Source organism: Lissotriton helveticus, chromosome 10 (genome assembly GCF_964261635.1).
Source record: "Lissotriton helveticus chromosome 10, aLisHel1.1, whole genome shotgun sequence".
In the NCBI taxonomy this organism is placed as follows: domain Eukaryota; kingdom Metazoa; phylum Chordata; class Amphibia; order Caudata; family Salamandridae; genus Lissotriton; species Lissotriton helveticus.
In genome coordinates, this window is record NC_136071.1 from 1,051,210,887 (window position 1) to 1,051,225,794 (window position 14,908).

The following is a 14,908-nucleotide window of genomic DNA, read 5'->3' on the forward strand; positions in this document are numbered from 1 at the left end:
GCGGAAGAGGTTTCTGGAGCGGATTCCTCTTTTACGGAAGTATTACGATGGAGGTGTGGGAGATGGGGAGATTCTTGGTGGAATTGGCAATTTTGTTGGGGGGTGAATTAGGAATTGAGGAGTTGCACATGTTTAAGTCACAAATGTGAGGGGTGGGTTGGGGCACTCTGTTTCTCTCAGTATTTTGCAGGAGTCATGTGCGGACTATGCAAAGTTCAAGTCTCATCGTCAATCGAGTCGCGTCCAGGGGACCCTGAGTTGTTTCCACATAGACTGTCGCGGTGTCGGAAGGTAAGTAAGGCTGGTGGTCTGTTTGGCACAAAGGGGAGAGTCTCCCAGTTTCGTACTAGCTCTATTGGTATTGGGGATGAGGTTGTTGGGGAGCAAGTTGCTCTTCAAACGCTGATTGTGCGGCAAGCTGATGTGAATAATAAGTTTGGAGGGGACGATGCCGCCATTTCATGTGAGCGGGCAGGGGACTCTGTTGCGGGCTGCCCCAACGGTGGTTTTTGGGGAGGGGAGAGCGGAACAGGTTTCTGGAGCGGATTCCTCTTTTACGGAACAGGGCGCAGTGCGCAGTGATGGTATCCAATGGGAGTATTATGATGGAGGTGTGGGAGATGGGGAGATTCCTGGTGGATGTGGTAAGTATGTTGAGGATGATGTCTTGCATTGGGATATTGCCGATGATGATTTGGAAGAAGGAGAAGTACGTGATGGGGAGGTTAGAAATGTTGCCACAAGGATTTGGAAAGGGGGTGTGGGGCAATCCCATGTTGTTCGTTTTTTGCAGGGGTCTGGTGCGGACCACGCAACAGTGAGATTTACGTCTCCAACTAAGCCACGCCAAGGGGATCCTCCGGTGTTTCGACAGAAGTTGGCACAGTTGCCTATGGGTCAGGAAGGGTGGTGGTCTGTGCGTCGACAAGGGGAGAGTCTCCCCGTCAAAGGTACTCGTTCTCTTGGTGTTGGGGATGGGGATGTTGGTGAGCAAGTTGCTTTTACCCAGCTGTCTGAGCGGCATGCTGCTGTGAATGGTAAGTCACAAGGGGATGTTACCGCCGTTCGTGCGGGGCGGACAGGGGATGATGCTCACACAATTACTTCAAGTGAAGGGGACCAGTCTGTTCACACAAAGTTGCCTTATTCTGGAATTGGTGTGCCGTTGGGTTCAAACTTATCGGAGCAACTAAGTCTGGACTTTGGAGTAGGGAGTTTGTTGCTGTTTTTCGGTTGCCCTCTCTGGCAAATTGGCGGGGGTCTCTTTTTATGGGTTGCTGAGGTGGGGAAGAGATCCAGTGGGGGGGTGTTGGTCAAGATGGTTTTGAAGGGCCTCGGTAGGCTGCAGTCTGTTTTCAGGTGTTTGCATCGGCCGGTCACTTTTGAATTAGCTCCAGCAAATGTTGTTTCACTTAAGGGGTTGCTGTTATGATGAGTTTGAGTATTTCAAATTTAGGTTGTGTTTTGTGTGGTTGTTTTTTCGGGGCCTTTCGGGCCTCTGCGCTTTTGGGCTTGCGCACCAGGATGGGCATGACCAGTGAGGCAGTGGTTCTTGAACCAGATAGGTTGCGCATCTGTTTGCGCGCTTCCAAAACGGACCAGCTGGGTAGGGGTGAGTGGGGTTTTTCTTGGTAGGAGTGGTGTTTTGGCTTGTTGCCCGGTGTGTGTGGGAGTGGTTTTTGAAGTCTTGTGTTTTTTCGTCTGGTGTGATCTTTTGTCTCGTTGATGGCAGTCCCGTTACAGTTGTCCAGTTATTGGTTGTGTTACAGAAGGTTTTGTTAGCTCTGGGATTGGAGTCTTCACAATTTGGTGCCCATTCTTTAGGATTGGGGCGGCGACTGAGGCTGCCCGGCGGGGGTGGGACTGGTCTCAGATCCGGAGAATTGGGAGGTGGAGGTCAGGGTGTTGCGAGACATATGTGAGAAAGTAGCACATCTTTGCTTCGTTAACATTTCTTTTTCTACTAGGTCCCTGGCTCGGGCTGGCCGGCTTCAAACGGAGGGTGTGGATTATTCGACACTCCTTCGTGAGGTGGGCTGCAGTGGCTGCGAAGGGTCATTGTGGGCCATCTTTAGGTCTTATCGGTTTAACACATGAGGTTGTTTGGCATGGTATTGGAGGACTGCGTTGGGGGGGTTTGTTTCCTTTGCTGGCTACTCTTGGTATTAAGGGTGGGGGCCCGCCTGACCTGCTAGTCATTCATCTGGGCGAGAACGACATGGTCTCTTTATCTGGCTTCACTTTGATTAACACAATGCAAATGGATCTGGAGGTACTCAGAGACGCATGGGCGAGCACCATGGTGATCTGGACAGAATTCGTGCCTCGACTTCACTGGACTGGTGCACGGGAGGATTCTGCGATGGACAAGGCGCGAAAGAAGCTGAACCGTTCTATGTGATTGTTTTGTAAAAATGTGGGTATTTATGCTTTGTCTCACCCTCATTTGCATGTTTCGAATGGCACCTATTTCATGCGGGTGGTGTCCACCTTTCTCGCATGGGTCAATCAATTTCTTTTTTCGAATTACATGATTTAATTGCACAAGTTCTTGATGTTCAATTGTGGTGCTCTCAGAGTTCAATTTAACTGTTGCGGTGGGGCAGGAAAACTCTAAAGGTTTTCCTGGGTGGCGGATTTTAGTGGGGGGTGGGCAGCCTGGAGCGGGTTGGTCCATCCTCAATAGACAGTTGTAGGAAAGGAAGGGGTATACATAAGAGTTAGGGGCTTCTGGTTTGGTTAGGTTTAACTTGGTGGGGGGTTTATCAGTGGGTAGGAATGACCTGTTAGGCTGAGAGCAATTTGAATTAATAATTAAATAAATAAAGAAGTGGTTTGATGTTTTGTCTATAACCTGTCTTAATAAAGTGGCCTTTCTTGCTGACTAAGAAGTTGTGGACATGGACTTTATTGCGCGATGTGTTTTTCGAAGATTTAGCTGGCTACGGTGCCATGCAATGCGATGAGAAGCCTATCAGGCAGCATTTCAGAGCAATACAAAACAATGGAATGGATACGAAAAAGGACGAACTACAGGAGTAACTCTGAAACAGTTAGGCAATTATGACACGCATGGAGCTGCCTACTTAGACAATATATTTTTACACATATGGTCATCTAGATTTAATTGGTATTTACTGCTAATTATCTATTGTAGACTAAATGTAAATTAGCTGAAGTAATGATCCCGATGGGCAACATGATTAATCATGCAAATGAATCACTATGTCAGGGTCCCCACTGGCACAGTGAAAGAGCAATGCTGGGTGATGCATGATCTAGAGTCAGAAGACTTTTTGACAGTGAAGTCGTTGCGTTTTTTTCATTGCTAACGATACTCCATTAATTGAAGAGTAGCTGGGAATCGACCCTACACAGATATATCAAAGTGATCGCTGTCTGAATAGTCATATTGGACCCGCCAGTGTCCTGTCCTGTAGGCCATCAAATGTATTAGACATCCCAAAAGAATGATGGCATGTTATTTATTTAATCATTGGATATTTAATAATTAATATCTCAATGTTAAAGATTAAATGAAGACGTGATACTCACATTTTTTATATCCAATGCCTCCTAAAATACATTAAATCGATGATTTGATCAGTGTGTTTATCTTTGAAACGCAATCGACTGTCAAGAAAGGTTGTGAAACATAGTATGTATTAGTATACATAGACAGGAACTGCGTTTTACATGAATAATAAGGCAAGTCAAATACGTCGTATGATTTAAAATAGTGTTCCTTCTTTACTTTGTAATTGTTTGTGAACCCAGGTGCCAGAACGGAAGCAAAATGCTGAGGAAATATGATTCTCCTACATCAAATTATCTAATTCTGTTTTTAAGAGAGTGTTTTCTCGTGTAACACCTCGTCATTGGTAAGAAGCTCTACATGAATGCATCTACTACAATACAATATTTCAAATAAACCACTATCAATTCTTTTGGGTTTTTCCCTATTGTTCCCCCCCCCCCCCCAAAAAGTAGTATTTTCTGGACAAGTTACATTTTGCCCCCCTACACTCTTCTATGCAGTTATATTTATCTATCTGTTGTTTTTAAGCTTTATCTTCCTCTCAGCACCAAGACAACTTTTAGGTAGCATGGCGCTTTAAAAATCCAAGTTGGATGACATTTTATCCATATTTCGTGCTGTATAACAAATGTTCCTCTCCGCGCATATTTGAGCCACAGTGGTGCTGCTCCCCCTTCTTAGCCGCCCTCCACTCTCGCCGCCTGCGCGTCTCTATCGTCGCTCCGCCGTATCAAACTGTGTGGCTGGCTTTTGAGGTGCTGCTTCACCTTCCGCAGAGTGGCTTGATCTTTGGTTTCCTGTGAAGCACAATGAATCTTACATTAGACTCTTCGGAGTCAGGTGGTGGGCGCCATCTGTTCCCAAGCTTGGAAAACACTCTGCCACGGAGTTCAAGGAAAAGCAGCAACATCACCAGAATCAACAAAATATGCATGTTCACGCGGTGGCAAAGATGAGGATAACTGTTTGAAACAGAACACTTCATTTTCACAGCCAGCCAGGAACTGGAGATGTTAATTTTTTTTAGTTTATTAAACATATTTATTATGCATTAGCCTACCAGCTGATCTGCAGAATACTTTAATTAATTCTTTGTTTTTACAGTAACATATTTTAATGTAATTTTCTGACGAAAATGAAAGTTTATTATATCACTAACAGCATCCTTTCGTACCGTGGTGGTAGAAGTGCAACCTTGTGAATATGTCAGCAGCTGGCCCCTGGCTCCCCCATTAATCGAGTTGACGTGCCCAATCGTGTTCCTTGTGGGAGTTTGCGCGTTCAAGATTACAACCTTCATGTCTTATATGACTGTCTGATGTACGTGATTGCCTTCATAGTTTCTCTGTTTATGCCTTTAACATGTATTACAGCATCTCGGTGCTGCTTCAAAGCCCTCTAGCCACTGTGTATGGCCAGCATATACAAAATTACATAAAAAAATGAGGATGCAAAATCAAGTGAAAGAGTTGGCCTCGAAGTTCTGCAAACTAGAAAGTGTTCAAAACAGAGCAAGTCATAGATTTTTTTACATTTGGGTTAAAAGACCATGATACAGCATACCTGCTAAAAGTGGGCGATTCTTAAAATCATAATCTATCTAATTAGTTGCACTGGGAATCACCAAGTACCAGCATCTGCTGATAAAATGCCTGCCCCTGCTCATTGGAAGGGGGTACCAAAAGGTATTTGTCCTTTGAGAAAAGATCCATCATAGGGCAATGCTTGAGTGTCCGAAGCAAGGCTTGTTTATCATCTTCACTTCACTTCACTTCTATCCTATCCCCTTAGCAGTTATCTTTGCGTTTTTATTAATCATTATTCCTTCACTAGTCACTGTTGTGAACGCTTAATTAGAGGCGTGGGACCACATTCACAAAACGACTACTGTGGGTAAGTGAGGCCTATCGTACAAAAAATTGTAACCCATGCTTCCAAGCACAAGTTAGGGCCTGATTTAGAGTCTGGAAGTTAATTCCAAATCGGGATAAATCCCTGTTTACGCACAGGTTGGAATTATGAGTTGTTAGGTATTTAACTCATCTGATACATTAAATAATTCAACCTTTCGTGACCTGCCGAAATGTAACGGGGGAGAATCACATGGTATTATGTGGATTTTGAAGCATTAAACACCAAAATCTGCAAGTTATTCACCCAACAACCTGAAATAGGTGGTATTTATCGCTCTCGATAAACAACGTACCCCGTGGCATCATTATATATCATGTGCGATAAATACCACATATATTCGTAATTCTGACGTAAGCGTGTTAATGAATGAATGACTCTAACATAGTGAGTGTGCTTTAAACAGGAGGTTTCCAAAGCCTAGGAAAAAAGTGCATAACTTAAGAAAGTACACAACATTTCTTATGTGTAAGACTACATTAAATAAACAAAAGTACACATTTCCGATGAAGAGGCAGTGGTCTGATCAAACAAAAGCAATACAAATGAACTGGTTAACACCTAATCATGCTCAACTGCCACTAATGTACAATTATATAATCCAGGAGTATGCGTGGAAGAACTTTTTTAAATGATGTACAGTATGCAAAGCCATTGCTTACTTTAAGTGAAATTCACATTGTGGAGAGCCAGATGGTGATAAAAGTGTCAGTCATTATGAGTGACAGCCTTTTGTCTCTTTACATCTAAATCAGCACTATAAATAAGGAGCATTGAGAGGCAAAACAGTCAACCTCTATACATTGTAAACATGCGTGCACAATTGGGAGGAACATGAAGTGATAATCAGGGGACTTCAATTGAAGTGGTAATGTCATTTTGGAACGGAAGCTTTCCTGAAAGAAAGCAACATAACCCAGGTGAGAAACAAAACATTACATGACGCTGATTTAAATAAATATATATATATATATATATATATATAAATATATATATACATATATGTTAGACTTCCTAGGATCCCAGGTTGGCTGAGGTAGGTACCGTAGGCCAAACAGGCACCCGCAAGCCCTAATGTTAGGGAAAAGGCAGGTCGCCTCTAGAGATAGCCCCAGCTCCACCCCCTCTGTAGCTTTTCACGAGCAGCTGGGCTTATCTTCAAGGCCAATGTGTAAAGTATTTGCAATTACGCTTGCAGCAATCCAATGATGACACCACAAGTAGACTCCACACGAATTTCATAAGAAAAACAAGTGTATGTTTACAGAAAGATATACGATGCAACCGCACTATGCTAAACCAACATAGGCTTCGGGATAATGCCCCCTGGCCTGTTATTATTGACCTACACCAAACAATCCTACGTAATCCTAATGTCGTAATATGCAGTTTGTTATGCAAGACTCAGGTACTTCGCAACATGACAATAATGCAGATTGTAATACGGCTATCTGGTGATTTGTACTGTCACTGCTATGCAATGCATAAAGCAACAACATGGTAGACTGCTATGCTCCTGTAATTCCATGCGTACGGTCCCCTTTCAGGTACTTTGTTAGGAAAAAGCAATGCAACATGTAATACAGTTATCAGACAGTCGTTATGCGAAACTAAGGCACTACGGAACACATATATCCGGCAGTTCAGTAGGCAACATTAATGCAATGTGTAATACGACAATCTGGCAGATCGTGATGCAGGACTAAGACAACGCCTGACTCATCTATCAGGCAGTTCGTTATGCAAACCTAGTGCAATGCGTAACACACCTATGAGCGGGTTCGTTAGGCAAACTAATGCAATGGACAATATGACAAAACAGGCAGTCTGTTGTGCAGAAATAAAGCAATGCATTATACAATCATCAGAAACTCCATGTATGCAGAAGTAGTGCAATACATAGGTTACTCCGGCACCATTCAGTGTGCCTCCGGCGGTCTCGCCACCACTCGTGCTGGCTTGCTGTTAGTCTCCGGTCAAAGTTGCCCCCCCACACGTATAGGATAGAACACAGCAAATGCAGCTTCGCACTCAGGGCCCGCTGCTGCCACTCCCTTGGCACATGGACCTCAATCCGCGCTGAAGCAGATAGAGAGGCCAAGATCATCTCCCTCCGACCCCGCTTCCCGCCCCTGGAGTCGACACACGTTACCTGGGGGTTGCGAACCCACTCTCTTCTCCTCATCCAGTGACTTGAGCCTCCAATGGAATTTCTCTGAATTTCCGGGCAATGGGAAGATCCCAGGCTGCACACTACACCCGCACTCAGAGTCAATGAGACTCCCTGGAACTCCGGGTGCACGATAACCAGACAACTCCTCACAAAGACTCAGGCTGCGCACGGCACCCGCACGCAGCGTCGCTGAGACACACTTGAACTTTCAGTGGCCATGATCACAGGGCACAACTTGCGCAGGTCTCCGTCGGTAGAAAGTACACACACACAGCGTAGCTGAGACAAACCTTATCTTCCGGTGTCCTGGTCACAGGGAACCTCTTGCCCAGGTTTCAGGTAGTAAAACTACACGCACACAGCATCGCTGGGACACACTTTATCTTCTGGTGCCCTGCTCACAGGGCACCTCCAGCGAGGGTCTTAGGCTGCAAACAGCAGACGCACACAGCGTCGCTGAGACACACTTGCTCTTCTGGTGTACATGATGACGGGCCAATCCACATGAAAGACGCAGGCTGACCCCAAGCACTGCACACTGTGTCGCTGAGACTTATTTGGCTCCCCGATACACACGTTCACAGGACGATCCTCTCAAAGGACTCTGGCTAGACAGAGCACACGCACAACACTAGTCTTAGTCTCGTTTGGAACTCCAGGTGCCTAAGATCACAGGGCACAACTTGCGAAGACCTCAGGCTAGACAGAGCACACGCACCCACCGCGTTTCTGAGAGTCTTCTCTGGCAACTTTTGAGTTCCTGTGTTTCCAAACAGTTAGCCAGCTCACCACGGGCCCTGGGGGGATAGTTACTTCAGGACACAGTACACAGGAAAGTCCTTCAAGCAGGGGGACTTAGCACACAGCAAAGTCCCTACAGCCTTTCCTTAGTTGCAACAGCAAACTGCAGGCCAGCCCCAGATCACACTGCAAGAGCAGTCCTATCCTTCAGACTCTTCAGTTGCTTCTTCCTTGGCAAAGGCTCCTCTTGATCCACGAAGTAGCTCCAGTCTTGTTCACACTTGAGCAAGCCATTCTCCAAAGTTCAGGGGCTTCAGCTCGCATAGTTATACCCCTCAATGGCTTTGAAGTCTTTGTGTTATAGGGGGCACTGACCCCTGCTCAAACCAGCTCTGGGTGCCTCCCTACCAGTGACATCTTATTCCTTTTATTAGTGAGGGTCTGGATTTTCAATCACTCAGAAGGTGATGGAACAATTGTTTTATAGCACCAGCCCAGGCCTCTTCACTCTTTGGGCTACACCTCCCCCTACATACTCCAGATGCAGGTCAGACTGTGCTGTCCCACCTCCTCCCCTGGGTCAACACATTCCCCAGATCCTATCTCTTTCAAATCCAGCCAGTCAATCCACAACCAGGCCGAGACACACAGAAATGTTTAAAGCACAAAAACCCAGCCACTTCTGAATGAGTGGCTCACAAACACATAATGCAAAAACCATCTTTATAAAAAGATGTGTTATTGAAGGGTGACTACCAGCATACTAAACTTCACCTTTCCTTCTTAAGCCTTTGCGAAGATAGGCTGGAAAACATATTACACAGCCTTTCCATTCTATTCTAATGGGCAAGATGGCCTTTCAGCAGTGAAAACAAAATGGAGATTGTTTCACTGCCAGGACATGGTACACACCTTTGTACATGTCCCACCTTTCACATGCACTGCACCCTGTCCAAGGGGTACCCTAGAACTCCCATAGGGGTGCCTGATATGTATGGAAAGGTAAGGGCAGAGTCTGGTAAGTGCGTGCACTTAACAGAACAACATGGCAGTTTAGGAAACTGCGTGCATAATGGACAGCCTATCTCCATTACACTTTACACAGGGAGCACATGCACTTTGACACTGTTTAGCAGTGGCAAAGTGTCCAAAACATCTAAGTTGGCAACACCATATCCAGCACAGTACCTTAAATAGGGGAGGTAGAGGCAAAAAGTCAGGGGTAATCACGCCTAGAAATGCCAGGCCTAACAATATATATATATATGTAGGTAGTTATAGTTAGAACCTAGTTTCCATAGGAAAAGCGTTTTTTGATTTGCTAATAACTTTGGTGTCATTTGGCGAATGCTCACGAAATTCTTTAAAAAAAAAAAGGTCTATCCAGGTCAGCTCCTATCCTGAACGTTTGGGGGTGATTCATTAAGCGCGGCTGAGAAAAAAGGGGGTTCCAAAAAGTTTTTTCTCCATGTTAATTTCCATAGGAAATTTTATTACAGGCTACAGCTCTAACTGCAAACAGAATTACACCAAATTTGACAAAAAAATAGCGCTTGGTTTAAAAAACGCCTTTTTTTGAAATGGTGTCAATCCGTTCTGCAGTTGTTGAGTAATTTAAAAAAAAGAAATTGATATCTGTGGCAGCGGTGGGTTTGCGACCCTCCTGACCACGAGCTTCACTGTGATTGGCTGCCAACACCCCAAACCAGGAAGTGTTGGCAGCCATCTTGTGACTCAGGAGAACCGAGTCACAAGAAAACAGTTGAAAAAAGATCAAAAAAGAATAAAAGGGGGCAGGGTAGAAACATACGGACCCCCTAGTCAGAATGCGTGCTGGGTGTGCGAATCCGGATGAATTATCTTTTTTTTTAAATGAAACGGGGGCTCCCCCACTTAATTTAAATGAGTCATCGGGTGGGCCAGGTTCCGGGGCCATCGTATAATAATATTGTGGGGTTCTGCAGCCTCCCCGGGGCTACGTAAATTAAATGCGGGAGGGCACACGGCCCTCCCACAGCCCCAGGGATTGCTACCTCCTCGGAGCTTGTTTTGTAATTATTGGGGGCCTCCAAAGCCCCCTCAAATGCCACCTCCCGGGCCTTTAATTAAATATGCAGGGGGGCCTCGCAGACCCCCAAAGCCCCAGGAACCACCACCTCCCGGGGCCTTGAAAATAGAAGTAGGGGCCGAGCAGCCCCCTGCCTGGAACCCTTGATGGCCCTGGGGACCACCACCACCCCCAGGGCCGGCTCGTGCAATATCCCAGGGAGCCCACCACCGGGACATTGTTGTTTGCTATGACAGGGTGGAAGCACGTCTTCCACTCTGTCATAGCAAACCCTGGTTTGCTTCGTTGAAGCGAGAGGAGGAACACCTGTTCTAGCTTCAATGAAGCAAAGCAAGATTCCTTTTGGGCAAGGGGAGCTGCATGTTAGCAGCTCCCTTTGCCCAAAAGCAATGCCTGTTCCCGCAGGAGGCAGGGAGGCGGTGGGACCGTGGGGGCATTGGGTCTCCCCCCACGGCCCCCATGAAGAGGCAGAAGTGAACAAGGGAAGGGGGACCATGCACCCCTCCCTAACGATTAATAAAAACATTAAAAAATGTGGCATGCCCCGGGGGAGGGGGTCCTCGGGCGAGTATAAATTAATGGAAGTGGACCCTTTTTTTATAGAAAAGTTTGGAGAGTCGATCCTAAGGTGGCGCTCAGCAAGGCCCCCTAGTGAGAATTCGCTGGGAGCGCAGCTCTCAGCACGACCCCCATAGTGTGATCATGCTGGGTGTCTTTAAAAGACCATTTACCTGTAAATGAGGATTTGTTGTGTGTTGACCCCTTCTTAGAGCCCCTGCACCTCCACTCTGCCTATGACTGAAAGAATTAGCCCCCCCTGACATTTGTATCAGCGTCCCCTGAAATTTGGCTCTAGTTGCACCCCTGACTGGCGTACGACGGCTCTGCCGACTCTGCTTAAGCTTACAGAATTCCATAGATTCTATCTGCCGTATGTCAATGACCCAGCTGTGGGGCTTGGACTATCTTGCAGACAGGATTCTGGGCCTTTTATTACCGATGTTCAACGGACCCTGTAGCTCGCTTTAGGGGATCCAGTGGAAGGGACTCTGGGGATCCAACAGTCATAATTCCTTGATCCAGAGATTAATGACCTGGGAGGGTATCCACTGAATGAGATTGCAGTATACCACAATGAGAATTCCAAGCTCCTGTACTCGGTTTATCAGGCATCCGTGCAGTATTCCCGCTAGCCAGTGGCCCAGATTGCACCAAATGCGATGCAGTGCGCGCAACGAAATTCGTTTTATTTATTTATATGTTTACTTACCTGTTAATGTCCGTAATCCATACATTATAACCCCCACCCTGCCCCTCCCCCTCCCTACGTCACCGCCCTGCAGTTACACCTACCACCGGCCGTGGCTGCTTGCAGGACTGGATTGGATTGGATATGTGTGAGACCTGCTGACTGCAGTGTAGGCTGGAGGCAGTGGTCAGCAAGGGCCCACAACCACATGGTGTTGACTTGTGGTGAACTGAGTTAGTGGCAACAGTGCCACTCAGCGTGTGCGCAGCCAGCAATGATATGTGGTTCGGGCGGGCCGCACTGGAAGCAATGTCTTTTGCCTAATGAAATCTGCCTCAATAAGACCACGTGGCGGTGACTTGTGGTGCACTGATTTAGTGGCATCAGAAACCTTCAGCGAATGCGCAGCCAGGGATGATGCGTGGTGCAGGCGGGCTGCACTGGGAGCAATGTCTGTTGCCTACTGGACTGTGTCATCTGCAATCAGGACTTGATTTGAATTGTGAGCCCTGCTGTCCGCAGTATAGATGGAAGGCAGTAGTCTGCACAGACATCGGGGAATGCTTTTTGTCACTTCCTCTTGACAAAATCCGAGGACATAGAGTACAATTCACTCTGCAATTAATAAATGAAGACTGAATTCAAATTGTGAGCCTTGCTGACCGCAGTTTAGGCATATGGAACAAAAGATAAAATATGTAGGAAATACATTGACGAAATATGTAGGTTTCAGGGACGTTATAGTTAGTTGCCTACTGGACTCTGAAATTAATGAATCAAGACTGAATTTGAATTGTGAGCCCTGTTGACCGCAGTGTAGGCTGGAGGCAGTGGTCAGTAAGGGCCCACAGGCACGTGGCATTGAGTTGAGCTGCACAGTTAGTGGCACCTGAAGCACTCAGCGTGTGTGCAGCCAGCGATGATGTGTCGTCGGGCAGGCCGCACTGGGTCCAATGTCTGTTGCTTACTGGACTGTGCAATTAATGTATCAAGACTGAATTTTAATTGTGAATCCTGCTGACCGCAGTGTAGGCCGGAGGCAGTGGTCAGCAAGGGCCCACAGCCACGTGGCGTTGACTTGAGCTGCAGATTGGGAGCATTTGGTCTTCTTAACCGATTATACTCTCGTACACAATTTGCATCAGCACTAATCTTGAATTGTGAGTTCTGCTGACCGCAGTGTAGGATGGAGGCAGCGGTCAGCAAGGGCCCACAGACACATGGCGTTGACTTGAGCTGCCCAGTTAGTGGCACCAGAACCATTCAGCATTTGCGCAGCCTGCAATGATGCGTGCTCCGGGTGGGCCTCACTGGTAGCAATGTCTGTTGCCTACTGGACTGCGTCATTTGCAATCGCGACTCCATCTGAATAATGATACTTGCTGTCCGTAGTGTACATTGAAGGCAGTAGTCTGTACAGACATAACTCTGCTGTGCTGTGCCGCTGAGTTCGCAGGGGGCCTGTGTCGAGGAGGCTTGCGGTCACAGCGGCGACCTTGTGGCAGGGTGAGGGCCAACGCTCTGGCAACTGGACTGGCTTCCCAGAAGTGACCCATGCCCAGAGCCCCGGCCTATTTATTCACACTCCTATGCTGGAGTGGCGTACGTTGGACCATCCCACTCCGCTTCCGCTTACAGGGTGGGGCGACACAGCTACATGACTGAGATCTTCCCCACTGCCTGAGGTAACATGGTTGCATCTACTGTCCACAACACTACACGCACCAGCAGTACATGTACATATGGAGAGGTCTGTGCTCTGCATAGTGAGGACTGTCTAGCACATCACCGCTACACTTGGCATTGTGTGCATTGTTACTGATGGATGACTTGCCTCCTTTACACATACTTGGTTCCCACTTCTCCCAACATTCAGCTATTGTGTGCCTAAGGGACCATGCTGTTTTGGGAAGGTCCGCTGTCTTGTTCTGCACAGCCTCTGTGGTAGTAGGGAGGGGTCCTGGGGGTGGTGGCAGTGGGTGTTGTGGCCTTCTTGTGTGTCGGAGCTGCATGATCAGTAGCTCTATGACATGTGTTGGTCTTCAGATGTGGCTCTGGGCTGGGCTCCCTTTCATACAGTAAGTAGTCATTCTGCCTTACACCAGTGAAAGGCAGATGTTAAATTCTTACTGCTAACGCAGCTTATTGCCTGTTTTTGGATTGCATCGCAGATTTGGATGGTCGTTGAAAATATCGGGAAGTGGTGTTTGCATGTTTTTTTTTGCACGGGAACGCCTACTCTGCATATCATTAGAGTTAGTTGTCGCTCTCATTCGTGGCGATGTTTTTTGCGGAAGCTATTGCTGGAAAACTGGCAATATCAGCGGTTTTCACCAGGTTGAGAATGGGATGATAATTCTTTCACCACTTTTGCCGCGCTTAAGTACCGATAACTCAGCGATAAGTCCTTGACAATACGCCCAATCGGTTTTTGGTTTTTTTCCGTCCAGATTCGTGTACCCAGCCGCTTTTTTAAAGAAAAATAGTCATCATTTTTAGTCCCTGGGGGTTTTGGTGAGATCGCCTGAGCAGGCCTAGGGGGTCAGGGTGTTTGTACCTTGCCCACTTTTCTTGTTTTTTCATCTTTTTTCTTGTGATTAGCATGTAATTACAACAAAGTCCTAATAAACACAAGGGCTCATTTTAGAGTCACCCTATAACCCAACAGTGGGGACTTATTGATGAGTTATCTGCACTTTAGCGCAGCAAAAGTGGCGCAAGAATTATCTCCCCATTCTCAAGTAGGTGCACATCGCCACATTGCCCACACGCTGACCTTATCAACGCAGCGGGCAATCAAAATCCTTCCACAGACAAAGCTGCTGGCTGTGCTGCACTTGTTGGCCTCTGGTACCTTCCAACCGGAAGTCTCACAGCCAGCCCTATTAAACTTCCTCACACATCTTGCATGCATGTCCACAAATGCAACGTAGGGCCTCTGTATCTGCACCACCCGCTCGTCCCAAATCGTAGTATTCCTGCACAACCAACCCCAACCCCAGCCGTTGCTTGACGCCTTTGTGCTCCCGATCCAAGATTGTAGTCACTGAAATGAGGGTGCGCCAGGTCATGAAGTCTAGTAGTCAACAGTAGTGGAAAAACAGTACTTTATTAGAAAAACATAAATTAACAACATAAAAACCTCAAACAACTAGTGACATTTCCAACGGGGAACAGGAACTAGTTGATTGAAATAACTGTAGATCGTCCTGGAAATCCCAACACTCC